The sequence below is a fragment of the Rhynchophorus ferrugineus genome, unplaced genomic scaffold (assembly GCF_030347505.1).
Source record: "Rhynchophorus ferrugineus isolate W39M unplaced genomic scaffold, kcgeb_rfMv2 rfM11, whole genome shotgun sequence".
Lineage (NCBI taxonomy): Eukaryota > Metazoa > Arthropoda > Insecta > Coleoptera > Curculionidae > Rhynchophorus > Rhynchophorus ferrugineus.
Window position 1 is genome coordinate 26,091,649 of NW_027472590.1, and position 17,041 is coordinate 26,108,689.

General features: G+C 33.3%; 1 protein-coding gene across 3 annotated transcripts in view; it reads left to right on the plus strand.

Annotated features, from left to right (window-relative positions):
• Window positions 1–17,041, plus strand: part of LOC143204896 (uncharacterized) — a 96,479-nt gene that overhangs the window by 32,561 nt on the left and 46,877 nt on the right. The window contains exon 1 of one of the 3 annotated variants that reach the window (XM_076417830.1): window positions 5,192–5,371. The exons of 1 other annotated variant lie outside the window; for it this stretch is intronic. The gene's annotated coding sequence lies outside the window, so the exon portion shown is untranslated. Of the gene's footprint in view, window positions 1–5,191; window positions 5,372–11,943; window positions 12,085–17,041 lie in introns of those variants that run through there. One more of the 3 variants, XM_076417832.1, reaches the window with a different exon arrangement.

Here is a 17,041-nt window from a genome sequence, read left to right on the forward strand (position 1 = left end):
AATTTATATTGACCCAATGTTGGCGACTCAAACGCTGATAATCTTGTTTTTGGTAGTTGTCCGTTTGTAAATGCTTTAATGTGATTTTGTGTTTTTAAAAATATTGTTCTATACAGGCTAATACTTGTTTCCTTCATTCTATCAGCATTTATGATTAGTATTACAAAGGTAACGAAATATCTGAAAAAAAGTCAACTGAAAACTATGAGATATACCAAAATAGTAGAGCCAATAGAAAAAGGGTGATAAAAAGAAGAATATAAAATACATGTAGTAGATAGGTTAAATAAGGTTTTGGTTTATTTTTATTTAGTTATTACAGCGATTATTACGTACATATTTTATTTTAAAACGTTGTTTCTATGTTAAAAATCTAAGCTTGATTATTTTTTACTTTCTGGTGAGTTCCTTAATTATTTTATGAAGTCGGTTCAATTTTTTGTTAAAAATATTTTTTAGATTTATGATATTAATAAAAAGCAATGCATACCAAACAAATTTACTTATTTAAATATCACAAGCATACAATTAGCACATTAATTATAAACAAGTTATATTTTTAACACGTAAAGTTGCAATATGTCACGATATAACGCAGTGTATAGTTAGCAAGATAACACATTGTAATATATAAAAATACCAAAAAATTATTTACATCATAAATCGTGTTCTTTTGACCCATAAGACTAGAACAGAAAAAGAACATATGTTAAAAAGATGCCTGACACAGTAAATCAGTAATTCCCAGCCAATATAGTTCCGAATAGTGATGGCAAGACATCATTCACATAAATGGAGGCATTAGGAAAAAGTTAGTCCGCACATATTCAATGATATTTTTAGTATACATTTATCTTGACTACCTGAAATTACTATAATAAAACGAGTCGAAAACGTCATTAACTAATAATTCAATAATAAACCGGCAAAAATCATTAAATGCACTTTTATTTCCAAGAAAAAGTGAAAGTGAAGGTATTATACATTAAGTTTAGAAAGGAGTAAAATATTTTTAGGTAGCTAATGTTTTTCTTTCAGATATTTTTAAATCGATCGAATGAAATCTAGAAACCGCTATCGAATTGTTGATCTTAATTGGCCTACTTTCGAAACAACGAAGTTATCACTACAAAAATCAATATCAATCAAGCGACCGCAATGATGCTTTATATTAAATTCACAAATATATCGGAAATGTTGGTTTTGGTGGGCAGGTAATTTCGGTTTGGTCAACTACACGATCTGAATCTGAACTGAAATTACGATAAACTTGAAAAAGAGAAAAACTTGTACAATATATACATTAACCAAAATAGTTTCCATCATTTTCTATAACACCAGATGCATAGAATAACAGATTTAATTGAAAAAAGCTATGAAGGTAAAAAAGTTATGTTCAGGTATGTTCTTTGATGTGACGCAAGCCGACAAGGTATGGCATGACGACCTTGTTCATAAGCTACAGAAAACGGAACAATACACTGAGCTATTGAAATCTTATATTATAGCCAGAATGTTTAGAATCAAACACGAGGAAACCTACTCTACAATAAAAGAAGTTAAAGAAAGTTTATTGGAGCCATTTCTTTACTTACACTACACATGTGATATACCACAAATGGAAAATATGTTCGCCAATTTGTCCGTCAATTGTGGACTAGTCTTCAAATTAACATCATAAAATATTTACTACTCTTTACTATTTTCACGATATAATGGCGGTTATGCTATTAATAGAAACTTTTTGGAGTTCTTACCAACACTTATTAATTGTCTTGCCTGAAGTTATAATGATAAATACTATCACTGATGCACTGAATGTTTTCACTCTCTTTTCTCTTCTTCTGTATATTCTCACTTAAACTTTTTTGTGCTGTGGTACCTACTCAGCTAATACCTACACACCAGTTTGGGTATATTAACAAACACTCAACAATTGACCAGGTCCACAGAATAACAGATGTTATTGAAATAGCCTACGAAAGTAAAAAAGTATGCTCAGCTATATTCTTAGATGTGGCACAAGCCTTCGATAAGGTTTGGCACGAAGGCCTTGTTCATAAACTACAGAAAATGTTACCGAAACAACACACCGAACTATTAAAATCCTACATTACACCCAGAATATTTAGAGTCAAACAAGAAGAAGCTTACTCTGCAATAAAAGAAGCTAATTCAGGTGTACCACAAGGAAGTGTACTAGGACCAATGCTTTATCTACTCTACACTTGTGATATACCACAAATGGAATATATTACGATGGCTACATTTGCTGATGACACTGCAATTATAGCTGTCGGAGACAACAGTGAAGAAGCCTCACGAAAATTACAACAGACAGGTAACAATATAAATAATTGGACACAAGTTTGGAAAATATGTATTAATGAAAGTAAATCTGTACACGTGCAGTTCACCTATAAACATATCGTACAAGCACCAATAACATTAAATAATATTATCATTCCATATAGCAACAACGCTACATATCTCGAAGTGAATCTTGATGCAAAACTTCGCTGAAAGAAGATTATATAATGAAGAAAAGAAAAGAACTGAAATTGAAATATAGGAAAATGTACTGGCTAATTGGAAGAAAATCACAATTAACAGTACATAATAAATTGCTATTATATAAGCAAATACTGAAACTTATATGGACATACGGAGTTCGATTATGGGGATATTCTGCAAAGAGTAACATAAATAAAATACAAATTTTTCAGAACAAAGTCCTGAGAGGTATTGTGGGTGCACCCAAATACTATAGACTGATTACCTAGATCGAGACCTTCAGATATCCACAATCAGTCAAGAAATCAAGAGAATTGCAAGGGGACATGAGTAAAGACTCCATTCTCATGAGAATATTGAAATATTGCAACTTGTGGATACCACCAGAACAGGACACAGACTCAAAAGAATCAAACCATCTGATCTTGTGTAGTGTTGTGTAGTGAGGTGTATTACATTAGAATACTTAGTACAATCGTAATTTATAAATTAATTTATTACTACTGTTCTGTTGTATTTGCATTAATACACTAACAGGGCGCGTTCGGGATTCGTCAGTATGTATTTCCCAAATTAAAATAAACTAGTCTACTTAAGCTAAAGTTAAAAATACACTTATACACTTATACACTAAACAAGTTCAAGTCGTTTGATTCGCTTCAATCTTATGATTTCTGGTGTGTTGTCCAGCAGCTGCATTGCTTACACCTGGGTATGATTAAGCAACCTTATTTCATGTTTTAGTGCGAAATCTTGGATCACTTCATGTATCCATTTGATTTCGAGTTTGATTACTAGTTGATTTGATGTCTTAGTGCAAACCCATAGGTCAGAATTGGCTTTATGATTTACTGATAAACCAATCTCTTTGACTTTAGACCAAGTGGTGAGTATCTTCCGACTTACCAGTAGAGTTGCTTGACTTTGAGTAGAATCTGCTCTGATTTTTGTCTAAGATGATGTTTCCAGTTTAAGCTACCATCGAGATATATTCCGAGGTATAATTTCCAACTGACCATTATGCTATTATTGAATACTCTTTACAGTTGTTACTTAATAGTATTTTTACATAACGTTCTTCAATGTTTTACCACATTTCATGGTTACTGCGTCTGAAATACTCACTTCCTTTGATTCTATAAAAGTTTAGTATCCTTTTTAAAGTTATTATTACAGTACAGTCATTATTGCCGAATCGATTCTAGACAAATTTGAGTTATTTGTATCGATAAATCCCAGTTCAATTTTATGTTTTTTTTTCTTTCATTTGGTAGCGGAAAACCGATTTCTTCACTGTGAAACATAATGTAAATTATATTTTATTAATGTCTTAGAACTTCAACAATCTGCCCTTGGGCAATAAGTATTTTGTTATGATTTCCATTAGACAATATAATTATAGTAACATGTGGAGGATCGCTTCTATAATTGATCTACTGTAGAAACTTATAATCTAAATATTATTTTAGATACAATACCAAACTTGTTCTAAATTTCATCCTAACTTATTCTAGAAATTATTATAGCATGTGAGCATTTGTTCTGTGCGTAACTGTGCGAATGCATTGGAATGCACTAATAGTCCTTCAATGTACTTTGCACTAACAATTTGAATCACGCTCATGAGTTCTAAGGGTAATATTGGGCATCGACGATAGCTCGCAACACTTTATTCTGGAGCCTCTGAAGAATATCTATGTTAGATTTGCTAGTAGTACCAACAGTGTATAAGATTGTAGCGACCTTGAGGCATGTCGAATTTTACATAGTGGAATAACGGTCTACAAAATACCCAGAAATATAATCCCAAATATAATGTTGAACATGGGCCAGCAGCGCCAACTAGAACCCGATAACGAATAGCTGACAACCCCGAAACTTTTATCTGGGATGTTATTGAAGAGTATTTCCATTCATTCTGTACTCGACCATCGTTTGGTTTAGACGTGCCACTATCGACTGCCCAAGCCTCGTCTCCAGGTAACACCGCTGCCATCCGTTTTATCTATTTTGTAGTTTCCACATTTTTTATATAGCCAATAAATAACGGTCACATAATGTAAACTCCACTGTTTCATTTCGTTTTACCTCCATTCACCGAGCCATCTAATTTACCCTAAAAGATAAATAATTCAAATAAAATCGAAGCGCGCTAAAAAGTTCAAACGTTGGGATGAAGAAATAGAAGGGACGTCATGTTTCGTAAAGGTTGGTGTTTGGTTGTAAAAATTATTGTAATTTTAATAATCTCTCCATAGTATATTATTGTTATCAATCAATATTTTTGTGATTCTTTATTACTCCTTATGATTGCATTGAATGATACATGCCTCTATCGAGAAAATATGAACAAATAAAACTCGTACAAATTAAAATGTCAGTATACAGCGACTACTAGCCCGACTATACCAAAATCCAGGATTTTAAAACGATTAACCTTGAAACCGAGCCGTCTCCCCGACCCCATCATAACCCACTTTTGTTTGCGTTAACCTGGACCGTTCCAAGACAATCCTCCAGGTCCTAATTGACTTACAAATCCATCGGAGCAGGTAAAAACGGTCGTCGGAACGGCAGCAGGCCGTCAGTCCGATCCGTACTCGTCCCGAATTATCGCGTTTAATCGTAGATAAGCGCAGCCAGCGGGTCAGTTAACCGAAAGCCGAACAATATTTTTAGTGTTTGTTTTACTTTCGTGGAGCGAGGACGTCGTCGTCGCACGTTTTCGTAGTGCCCGTCCCCCCACAAGTTAATCTCTCGGTGTGTGATAGTGCACTAGGACCGTTCGGATATTTTGTTCTCGTTCTTGTTGATGTCAACGGTTTTACCTTTTCCGACCAAGAGGATTTTTAAAAAGGCCAGTAATTTTTGTAGTTTGCGACCACTTGTTTGCTATTTTTTTGTTTGTTTGTCGCCGCGTCTTGAATAACTAAATGTTCATACGGGGACTCCTGAAATAATGTGTGTTAAAACATTGTTTCAGTTATCGCGCGACGTTGCCAGATCGCCGATATTACTGTGGTACCCATATTACTCGACGCGTTAACAATTAAGTCGAATAAATAGGCCCGATATGGTTTAATTCCCATTTTGTTGGTTCGTGTATTTCATAACTTACACGCTAATACGCATCAATTGTTGATAATTAATTATTTTGATAAGCTGAGATTCGTTTATATTATCGCCAATTTCTTGAAATATGAATAATTCCATTAATATATCATTTTAAGAACATATATATATATATATATATATATATATATATATATATATATATATATATATATATATATTATATATATATATATATATATATATATATACATATATATATATATACATATATATATATATATATATATATATATATATATATATATATATTATTATATATATATATATATATATATATATATATATATATATATATATATATATATATGTATATATATATATATGTATATATATATATATATATATATATATATATAATATATATATATATATATATATATATATATATATATATATATATATATATATATATATATATACATATATATATATATATATATATATATATATATATATATATATATATATATAACTGTATATATACAAGAATAACTATTGCCCTCGATCTCCCCATCAATTGAGAACGACTTTGTCGATTTCATTCATGGAAAGACAAATTAAGAAATTTGCAACAACTTAAGAAAATTAATGAGTCTTAAATCTTCGCTCACTTGACATTTTAACAGTGACAATTTGACAAATGTCAGCTGTATCGATATATGCTGAATATCGATCAAGAAATCTACCAGGTTTACCGGAAAATCATTACCGTTTTCTAGGAAGAAACTACATCACTTAAAAAAAAATTATCCTTTGAGCAAAACCATTCATCGAGCAATTTTCTAACTTTTTCGGAATTGGTGAAAGGCTGCTCTGCAAGCGCGTATCCGTATTGACGCGACATGTTGATACTCAGACGGGGCAAGGTCTGGAAAGTACGGCGGGTGCGATAATAAGTCCCATCCAAGTGCTTTCAACTCTTCCTTGGCTGGTTTTGCCTGGACGTTTTTCGATCAATGTATGGTTCATATTGATTATTTGTTTTCAGTAGCGATCACTACTAACTGTTTCACCAAAATTGTCTTACGACCGAAACGATTTGACTTTGGAATAGATCGGCCAGATTCGCCAGGTGGTAAACATGATTTTTACGCTTAGGGTTTTTAAAATAAATCCACTTATCATCAGTCAGCCACGATTTGATGTAGAAATGGCTTCCAACCATACTTTTGAAGTAGAATTTCACAGACGATTTTATGATTTTCCATTTGCCTGCCATTCGTTTGATGTGGCACATATCTTTGAGTGTCTTTGTCTTTTCTCTTATCTATTATGATGAAACAATGCACAATCGTGTTTAAACTCGTACAGGTCATCATGAAATCTTGGTTATCATTACATTCGACCAATATATCGAAGTATATATCAACCGAACAAGAATCTCAAAAAAACGATATATAATTATTTTCAAACAAAGAAACAATCTGAATTGTTTTATATCGCTTTTATCATAGTAGATAATGATCGTAGTAGTATCGTTATATTTTGAAATAAAACACCATAATCAGGATTTAACAGCAGTTTTTGACATGTGTATTGCGGATTATACAAAAGACAGAACATTATAAAAATTAACGGCTATGTGTTATCTCATCATTGAATATAAAAAAAAACTAGTGAAGCATGAAAATACTTCATATATTCAAAACTAACCAAATAAAAACAACCGATGATTATTTATAAGGCACCGTTTACTATCAATAGTACTAATTTTAACCTAGATTTCATTTGTCCAAGTTCGTTTATTAAGGATAAATTTAAACATATATTTAAAAGTATTGGCTTCAATGCGTAATACGCGATCATTTTAGGCATACCTGATAAAAAAATATCTATAAAAATTACGGTATAACGTCATAACTAGCCACTGTACGCGAAACAAATTAGTTGTAACCAATTAAATATAAAAACATAACCTATTAACTTAATAAAAAAACAATTAACTTAGTTTCTACTGGTTTTACTGTTAGTAAGTAGTTTGAATTCTAACCTAGATTTTTCTAACTGATGTTTTGAAAGTGACTTAAAATCGTAATATATTATAGAATTGCACAATAATGAAATAATTTGTTACCATAGCTAAGTGCCCTAATTATTAGGTGCTTGCTTGTAGTGTGATTGGTAACCATGCTAAGTATTAACGTAAATAACTGGAAAAAAACCTAACGTAACTATTAAAGTAGATGGTTTTCACGTTCTTCTATGTAAATTAACAATTTTCCATTTAGTCTTATGAAATTATATAGTGTATAGAGACGCTAATCACGGAACACACAAAATTACATTTACTTCCGCTGTTTGAATTGAAGAAATCTGATGCTAAAATCCACCAAATAATTTTAGAAACGTATGGTGATGCTTTTCCGTCATATCCACATTATAGCAGGTCAATTGAAAAATCCCTGACCTACCACAGGAAAACACATTTTTTTGGAAAAATTAGTTTTTTTATTCAACATAATTCCCTTCAAGGGTGATACATTTATTACTGCCACCATCCAACTTTTCGATACCATTTTGGTAGTACGATTTGTCCTTTACTTCAAAATAGGTTGTTGTGTGTAAGATCTGGAGAATACGGTGGATGAGGAAGCAATTCGAAGCCCAATTCATGGATTTTGCCATCGTTTCACTAACGTGTGACATGGTGCATTGTCTTGGTGAAGCAGCACTTTCTTTTTCTTCAAATGCGGCCATTTTTCGGCGATTTCATCCTTCAAACGGTTAAATAACGTTATATAATAGTCGCTTTTGATGGTCTCTCTTTTTTCAAGCTAGTCAATGAAAATTATTCCATGCGTATCCCAAAATACAAACTCTATAACTTTGCCCGTCGACTGTTGTGTTTTCCCATGATTTGGAGTGGGTTCATCGTGTGTAGTCTACTCGGATGACTGACTGTCAATTGGACTTCGGAGTGAAATGATTGTCTGTCCAATGTGATTGTGAAATGTCGTAAAATGATCCATTGTTACATATCGACGCAAAAACTCGGATTTATTACGCTCGATCATCTTCAAACACTGCTCCAAATCATCAACTCGTCGTTTGTTTTAGTCAATAGTGAGCTCGCCCACTTTCCACAGAGCTTTCTCCTACCCAAATATTTGTGAATGATATGATGTACGCGTTCAGTTGATATCTTTGGAGTGTCTGCTATTTCATTCAATTTCAATTTACGGTCATTCAAAATCATCTTGTGGTTTTTTTAAATGTTTTCGTCGGTAACAACCTCTTTTGGGCGTGCCCTACGTTCACCGACTTCGGTGCTCATTTCACCACGTCTAAACTTAACATACCAATCCTTGATGGTTGAATTTCCTGAGATAGTGTCCGGAAACTCGGCATCAAGCCAAGTTTTTGCTTCAACTGTATTTTTCCCTTCAAAGAGCAATATTTTATCGACACGCGAAATTCCTTTTTATCCATTTTTTTTTTCACAATAACAAAAGTTGCTTCACTCAATATGCTATAATTAACAAACTAATGATCCGACAGCTGTCAAATTTATACACGCATCTTTTGAGGGTTAGGGCTAACTAAAAAACATATGGATTTAATTCAAGTAGCGCCATCTATGTGTCAGGCCGGGGAGTTTTCAATTGACCTATTATGCAATTGATTTCAACAATTTAAATCTGGTGATTTTAATGTCATTGACAAAGAATGACCAAGAGGCCTGAGAAAAGAAGAACTCTCTTTGACGTGAGTCAAGCTCTTGCATGACAACGCTCTGCCACACGTCACAGAAATTGTGCAGAATACACTATTGCAGCTCGAATGAAAAGTTCCACTTTATCCACGAGATTGAACGCCTTCTGATTACCACTTTTTCAAATCCAATCGAATTGGATTGCTTCCATCGTTCTTTCAGCACAATAACGCCAGGAATATATTTACATATTGGGTGTTGTAGAATATAATAGAACATATTTTGATTAATGTATATAACAGAATTTTTCTGAATAAATTCCTTTTTATAGTGAAAAAATGATCGGAATACAAGTACTTATATAAGAGAATTGCACAGTATAACTTGGCACAATATTTAAGTGACCCAATTATAACAGAATTAACTGAAAACGTATAAATATACAGACGACATTCTTTATTTTGTAGAAATTGTGGATGCAAATCACAATTAGTAGTCAGCCTTGAGAATTAAATGGTTAGAACATGGGAGAACACATTCGGTTGTTGCTTCATTTAATAGAAACATATATTTGAATCTTTTACCATTTTAAAAACCTTGTTTTACTAAATCGATAGCAAGATTTTCCTTGAATCATTATAGGCATATTTAAAAAAGAATCGTGTAGTGTACACTTAGCAATCTTGGAGACTACTGGGAAGTGAACAAGATGTTTGGCTAGTTGAGTACAGACACACTTAAATAAAATGAGTTACATTTTAACTTGATTTGGTTTTTATGTTTACGTATTGCGTTGGGAAGTAAACTTAGTTAAGGATATTGTTTGTCTTTAAAAACCAAATAGTCACAATGCAATTACAATTGTTAATATTTTAGATCAATTTATGGAATTAAAAGTTGAAAATTTCAACTCCAAATAAAATCAAACTTATTATGTTGCCCAAATTTACTAATATAACTTCCTTTTTCATTGAATATCTTAAAACAGTATAAATATAAGCTTTTAACCGATATATGAAAAGGAAAGAAACAAAACAAATTGATGTCAAACATCGTTATATTTAACTATGTAGATTCATGCATTATTATTGTTGTATTTGGTTTTTCCACACCACCTATAGGCTCTAAATGCACTTTATATGATTGGATTATTTTCTTGTGACCCTATATTTTTCAACCAGTAGCGTCCATGTGCTTTGTATACTCCAAGCATCTACAATACTGTCTGCAACAGTCTCGGTACCTTTTCGTTACATATTCTTATCAAACGTACATACACCTCATTATTTTTACACCTCATTTTATTTAGTAGCCGCTAGGAACTGGGACACTAATATTGATATAAACAAATTCACCATTCAGATAGTATTTTAAAACAGATAACAGGATAGTCAGAGCCGCGTTACTTAACACCTCCCTCCTAACGACCACAGGGATATTCGTGGTCGTTATTACGTCTTGACGTAATGGTAGTTGTTATAACAATTGTTTTTGAGGATCGATTGTACCTTCGTCTGCCAGTTTGCCTTTGAATATCTTCGAAATGGTACTGTTTATACCCAAATTTCTATGGCACCCCTCTACGGAATGGTTTTACAAATTTTGGCGAATCCATTCACCAATAGTCTACGGGTAAGCTATTGCAATCCACCTTTCGTGAACGTCATTTTCATCCTGAACTACAAATTTTTGTTCATGTAGGCTACTCTACTACTAGAGCAACTTCGCTCAACCTTTGGTGGCCTTACACCTTAAACTGTGAGACTTGTACCGGGAATCCACACACTAGGGGTTTTTTAGCTTGAATTTTTCTTACTTGGAATAGTTTATGGAAGTTTAGGAAGTTATAGCTTCAGGTGCGATACTTTTACCCGAACTTCGCTTAACTACACCAAGAAACACTGTGAGTAACCCCGGAATGATTGCCAATCCAACGTCAATCTGTCTTCTTTTCTTGATAATTAATTTAATTCCGGTTAATTGAATGAATCCAAAGGAGAACAGACTTACGGTCTTCCCGGAATCCTACCGACTGCGCCGGTTAAAATATGGTAAAGGCTTTTAATCACAATTTTATTTTATTTTATTTAAAAAACTGTTTTATTTGACGGAAAGAAGAGACGACTTGTTGAACGGCGATAGACCAAGAGACACTGAGGATCTATTAGAAAACAGACCAGCCCGTGTCACTCGTTCACCATCCACTTAGTTTTACCGTATTACGGCCTATAATTTGTATATAATCAAACTAATATTTTGATATTTTCATCTCTTCATCGTATTTACACAACCGTCGTAATTCACACATCGTAATTTAACAAATATTCAAGTATAACCATAAAAACGGCAAATTATAAATTAACCAAATGCAGATTATCAGGAAACGCATGCCTATAACGAGCCAATCATGACTACATCTTGTTCACTGCTCTTGGGCCTGTCATACTTAACATAAAAATAACCGAAAACTTAGACAGGTATATAAACACAAAAGAGACACTGACAATCGTTGGAATCAGTACCCGTACTCGTGAGTTATCGCGCCTAATCGCAGATAAACGCTCCACCGTCGGGTCAGTTAACCGAAAGTCGAACAACATTTTTAGTGTTTGTTTTACTTTTCGATGAGTGAGGGCGTTACTGCTCTCGTGACGTAGACAGTCGTCAAGGTGCTACCGATCGCTTATGTGTGTATGTGTGCGTGCGATAAAACACGGCTCGTCGAATCGCTAGTGTTTTGTTCCTGATTAAAAAGTCTCTATACATTTCGCGAATCACAGAAGGCGAGTACTCGATGTAATCAAAACTATTCAAGTTTGAATTGTTCAAACGTTATATAATATTTTATAACTAAATAGAGATAACTACAAGTTTTTTTTATCAATCTGTGACGAGCGTTCGGTTTTGATAAGAGCTCGTTCATATCACGGTACTGCATTCTTGTAGTTAATTAAGTTATATGCTAGGTTATAACATCTTTATGGTATTTATAATGTGAATGAAACATTTTAGTATACAGTATATTGCACACAACCAGAAATCGCAAGACTCGAAATCCAGCGGATAGAGTGTAACCATATATTGCAAGAATTACTACTTTAATATCCTAGTTTCGAAGCCTGTTTTGTCTTTTTTTTTCCTATTACCATTTCATTCAGCATTAATTTTGTACCTCAAAACTTTTAAGGCTGCAATACTGAATTCACAGTACTCATTGATATATTGTCTTTACTGAAACTAATGGAGCCAAGCAAACGTCAACAATGTGTATTGTGCGTACAACTCTCTGAAACTCAAAACTTCGGCAAAAATATATCTCATATCGCATAATAAGATGCCCAAAGAGACTAGTAAAACTCGGCGTTTTTTTATTAAATAATAGATCGGTTTCCACACAATCAGAAATCGGGCGGATAAAATGAATATTGCAAGAATTAACAATTTAATTTTCTAGTTTTGAAGCTTGTTCTTTCTTTCATTCCTATTCTCATTTTGTCAGCAATAGTTTTTTACCTCAAAACTTTTAATGCTGCAATACTGAATTGGCAGCACTCATTAATATATTGTCTTGATTGAAAGTAAATGCCAAGACATTCATTGGCGCCAACTCTCTGAAGTTTCTCTCGTTTTTTTAATTATATAATATATAGTTTTACACACAACCAGATATCAGGAGGATAAAATGTACATTTCAAAAATTAACACATTAATTTTCTAGTTCTGAAGCTTGTTCTGTCTTTTTTCCTGACCTCTGAAGTACAGAGTTAACAATATTCCTTCCTATCACTTCTCGATTCTGACTTGATTGTAAAAAAACGGTGGTAGATCTGAGTATTTTGATGCTGATGAAACAACGCACAAGCTCCTTTTAATCGTGTTTTTTTTTCTATTAGCAACGAATGCAAAGACATTTTTGCATGTAAACTCTTAAGCTTTAGTCGAAATATATGTCCCGCCACATAATAAAATGCCTAAAAACTCCAGTAAATCGCTATCTCTATCGTTAGTCAAAGATCGATCAAACTACGAACCGAATATAGTCAATCTTATTGTTAAAATAATTGAAATTGTGTTTATATCGTTTTGTACAGCCAAAAAAAAATATTTTAGACTGTTTTTCGGATTTCACGTATAATAATAGGTTCAAAGTTATTTTGTACATATGTCATCTAAATTTATGACGTTAAAACGTCGCAATGTTGCCGTATCAACTCTGAGTTTTAATTCAATTTAATTTTAACATACAACAAAATTCGAATCTAAATAAAATGAATAAGCGAATTCATGGCATAATTAAAAATGATCGCACAATAACTATTAGAGCTTTTTAAATAAAGTAAATGCTTTATTTATTATTGAACGGAAATATTTTTTAACAAAAATCGAGAGAGCAACAGTCAAAAGTATTTACTATGTATCACTCACAATTTTAATCTTTTTACCCTATTAGATTAATAATCTTGAAAATCGTTCCAAAATGCTGCTGTATTAATATACAATATACTGTTATTAACAAGCAAACTACCAAAACAATAAAACTATGTATATTACATATAAATCTATGTAAGCATAAATTGGGTACATTTTTGTCAAGGTCGTGGCTAGGACGACAGAGCCAGAAAGTAAAAAAATCAGTCGAATGAAACAAGTAGAACCAAAAATTATAACTAAAAGAGCAGTAGTGAAACAGTCGATAGTAAATAGTAACAAAATTAATCGAACTGAAAATAGCGACTGAAAATAGTCGACTGAAACAGTCACTGGTAAAATGTAGTAAAATCAGTCGAACCAAAAATAGCGACTGAAACAGTCGATAGTAAAAAGTAGTCAATTACTAAACAGTCGATAGTCGATTTCAGCCAATAGTTCACAACACTAGTTATAACCTCTTATCTCTATTTCATTCAAAAGAATTTTGCATAAGTCTGACATCCGGACGACTTTCACAGGCTCGTTCGTTTACGCGTTCGAACTAATCAAACAGCATTGTATCTCTTTTTCACTAGAATAAAATTAGAAGAACAATATTGTCTAATTCTGAAACGAATTTACAAATTGCTACAGGCAATACATTACACATCTTGATGACGTATGTACAAAAAAAAACTTTGAATAGACTATATATGTTAGTTATTATCATTGAACGTAAAATAAACAACTCTAGTTAAGTATGAATACCACATATTACGCATATCACTAAATAAAAATAACTAAGAATTATTCGTAAAATACGGTTTACTCTCAATAATACTAATTTTAAACTAGAGTTAATGCTTTGAAGTTCTTCTGCTAGTAGTAAATATAAACATACATTTAAAATGATTCCCTAAAATACCTAATACATATACTGATCACCGTAATAAATATCTATGTTCGTCAACGATGATCAATCAAACACAAACAAATCGTGATGAAACAAGGCACAACATATTTTTAATCATGCCCGAACTCATGTATGACGTCATGAAATTTTGGTTATCGTTATTTTTGACGTATATCTTGAAATATATATGTATCAGCCGAATTTAAATCGTGATAAACAAACGGAACGATTAAATATAATTGTTTTCAAACAACGAAACACGCTTAATTGTTTTTATATCGTTTTTATCATAGTAGATAATTGGATGATCGTAAAAATGTATTTGTCAGATTTCACGTACCATTATATTGTGAAATAAAACAAAATAATCAATTAACAGCACATTTTAACATCTATTGCAGATTATACAGAAGTCAGAACAATATAAAAATTAACGCGTATGTGTTACCTCTACACACTGGGTATAAAATAATTCTAACATTAAGATTGTACTATGAGCAAAATCATTTCGGATTTGGCACATGCGTATATAACAGGTCAATTGAAAAGTCCCCGGCCCGACGCATAGATGACGCTACTAGAATTCAATCCATATGCTTTTCAGTTAGCCCTAACCCTCAAAAGATGCGTGTATAAATTTGACAGCTGTCGGATCATTAGTTTGTGAATTGGAACATTTTGAGTGAAATAACTTTTGTTATTGTGAAAGAAATGGATCGCGTGTTGATAAAATATTACTTTTTGAAGGGAAAAATACAGTTGAAGCAAAAATCTGGGTTGATGCCGAGTTTCCAGATACTGCACCAGGAAAATTCAACCATCAAGTATTGCTACGCTAAGTTTGGACGTGGTGAAATGAGCACCGAAGACGGCGAACGCAGTTGACGGCCAAAAGAGGTTGTTACCGACAAAAACATTTAAAAATCCACAAAATGATTTTGAATGACCGTAAATTGAAATTGAATGAAATAGCAGACAGTCTAAACATATCAACTGAACGGGTACATCATACCATTCACGAATATTTGGGTATGAGAAAGCTCTGTGCAAAGTGGGTGCCGTGTGGAAAAAGGAAGGACCATCAACAGCGACTATTACATAGCGTTATTGGACCGTTTGAAGGACAAAATTGCCGAAGAACGGCCGCATTTGAAGAAAAAGAGAATGCTTCTTCACTAAGACAATGCACCGTGTCACAAGTCAGTGAAAACGATGGCAAAAATCCATGAATTGGGCTTCGAATTGCAAATAAAGAGGTGATCGCCGAACTGGGGCCTATATTGAAGCAAAGGGCAAATCGTACTACAAAAATGGTATCGAAATGTTAGAGGGTCGCTATAATCAATGTATCACCCTTGAAGGGAATTATGTTGAATACAAAAAAGTAATTTTGCCATAAAAAAGTGTTTTACTATGGTAGGCCGGGGACTTTTCAATTGACCTGTTACAGCTTAATTTGACTGAATAAAATTGTTTAAATTGTTGAATAAAATAAAAATATAATTATGTGTCCAACCTTTCTGGATGCCATATTTAAATTAATTTAAATATTGAAATAATTAACGAATGGATGGCTAATTTCAACAAAACGTGTATAAAAGTTATTTTTATAATTTTGATATTACTTTTAATACAATTGTAAATTATTTGTCTTGTAGCAACTTTGAGGCATGTCGAATTTTACATAGTGGAATAACGGTCTACAAAATACCCAAAAATATAATCGCAGATGTTGAACACGGGCGGGGTGCCAGCAGTGCCAACTAGAACCCGATAACGAATAGCTGGCAACCCCGAGACTTTTATCTGGAATGTTATTGAAGGGTATTTCCAATCATTCCATTACTCGACTATCGTTTGGTTTAGACGTGCCACCATCGACTGGCCAAACCTCGTCAACAGGTAACACTGCCATCCGTTTTATCTATTTTGTATTTTCCACATTTTTATATTACTTCAATAAATAACGGTCACATAATGTAAACACCACTGTTTCATTTCGTTTTACCTCCATTCACCGAGCCATATCAATTTACCCCAAAGTTGTGACCCTGACGTGATCTTTCGCAAAATTGGGTTTGGACTCGTGAATAGAGAGTACGTGCAACATGGTCGGGAAGGCCTGCAGGAATAAGCAAGTTGGACTGGTTATGTGGAGACTGCCTCTGGGCTACCCACTAAACCCCATCCTATCAGCTGATCCAATGACCCTAACTGATACTTCTTACTGTTAGAGGCACAAGGGCCAGGCAAGGACGTGGCGTCGTTATCACACCACGCAGCTTGCGGTACATGAGTTAATCGCTCGCCGAAGAAGGTCGAGACAATTTGGAGTTAGAGCACGACGGGGAAGAGTCGGCTGTGATAGAATAAGGCTATGAAGAGCCGAATGAGCTATTGGCCTAAAATATCGGCCA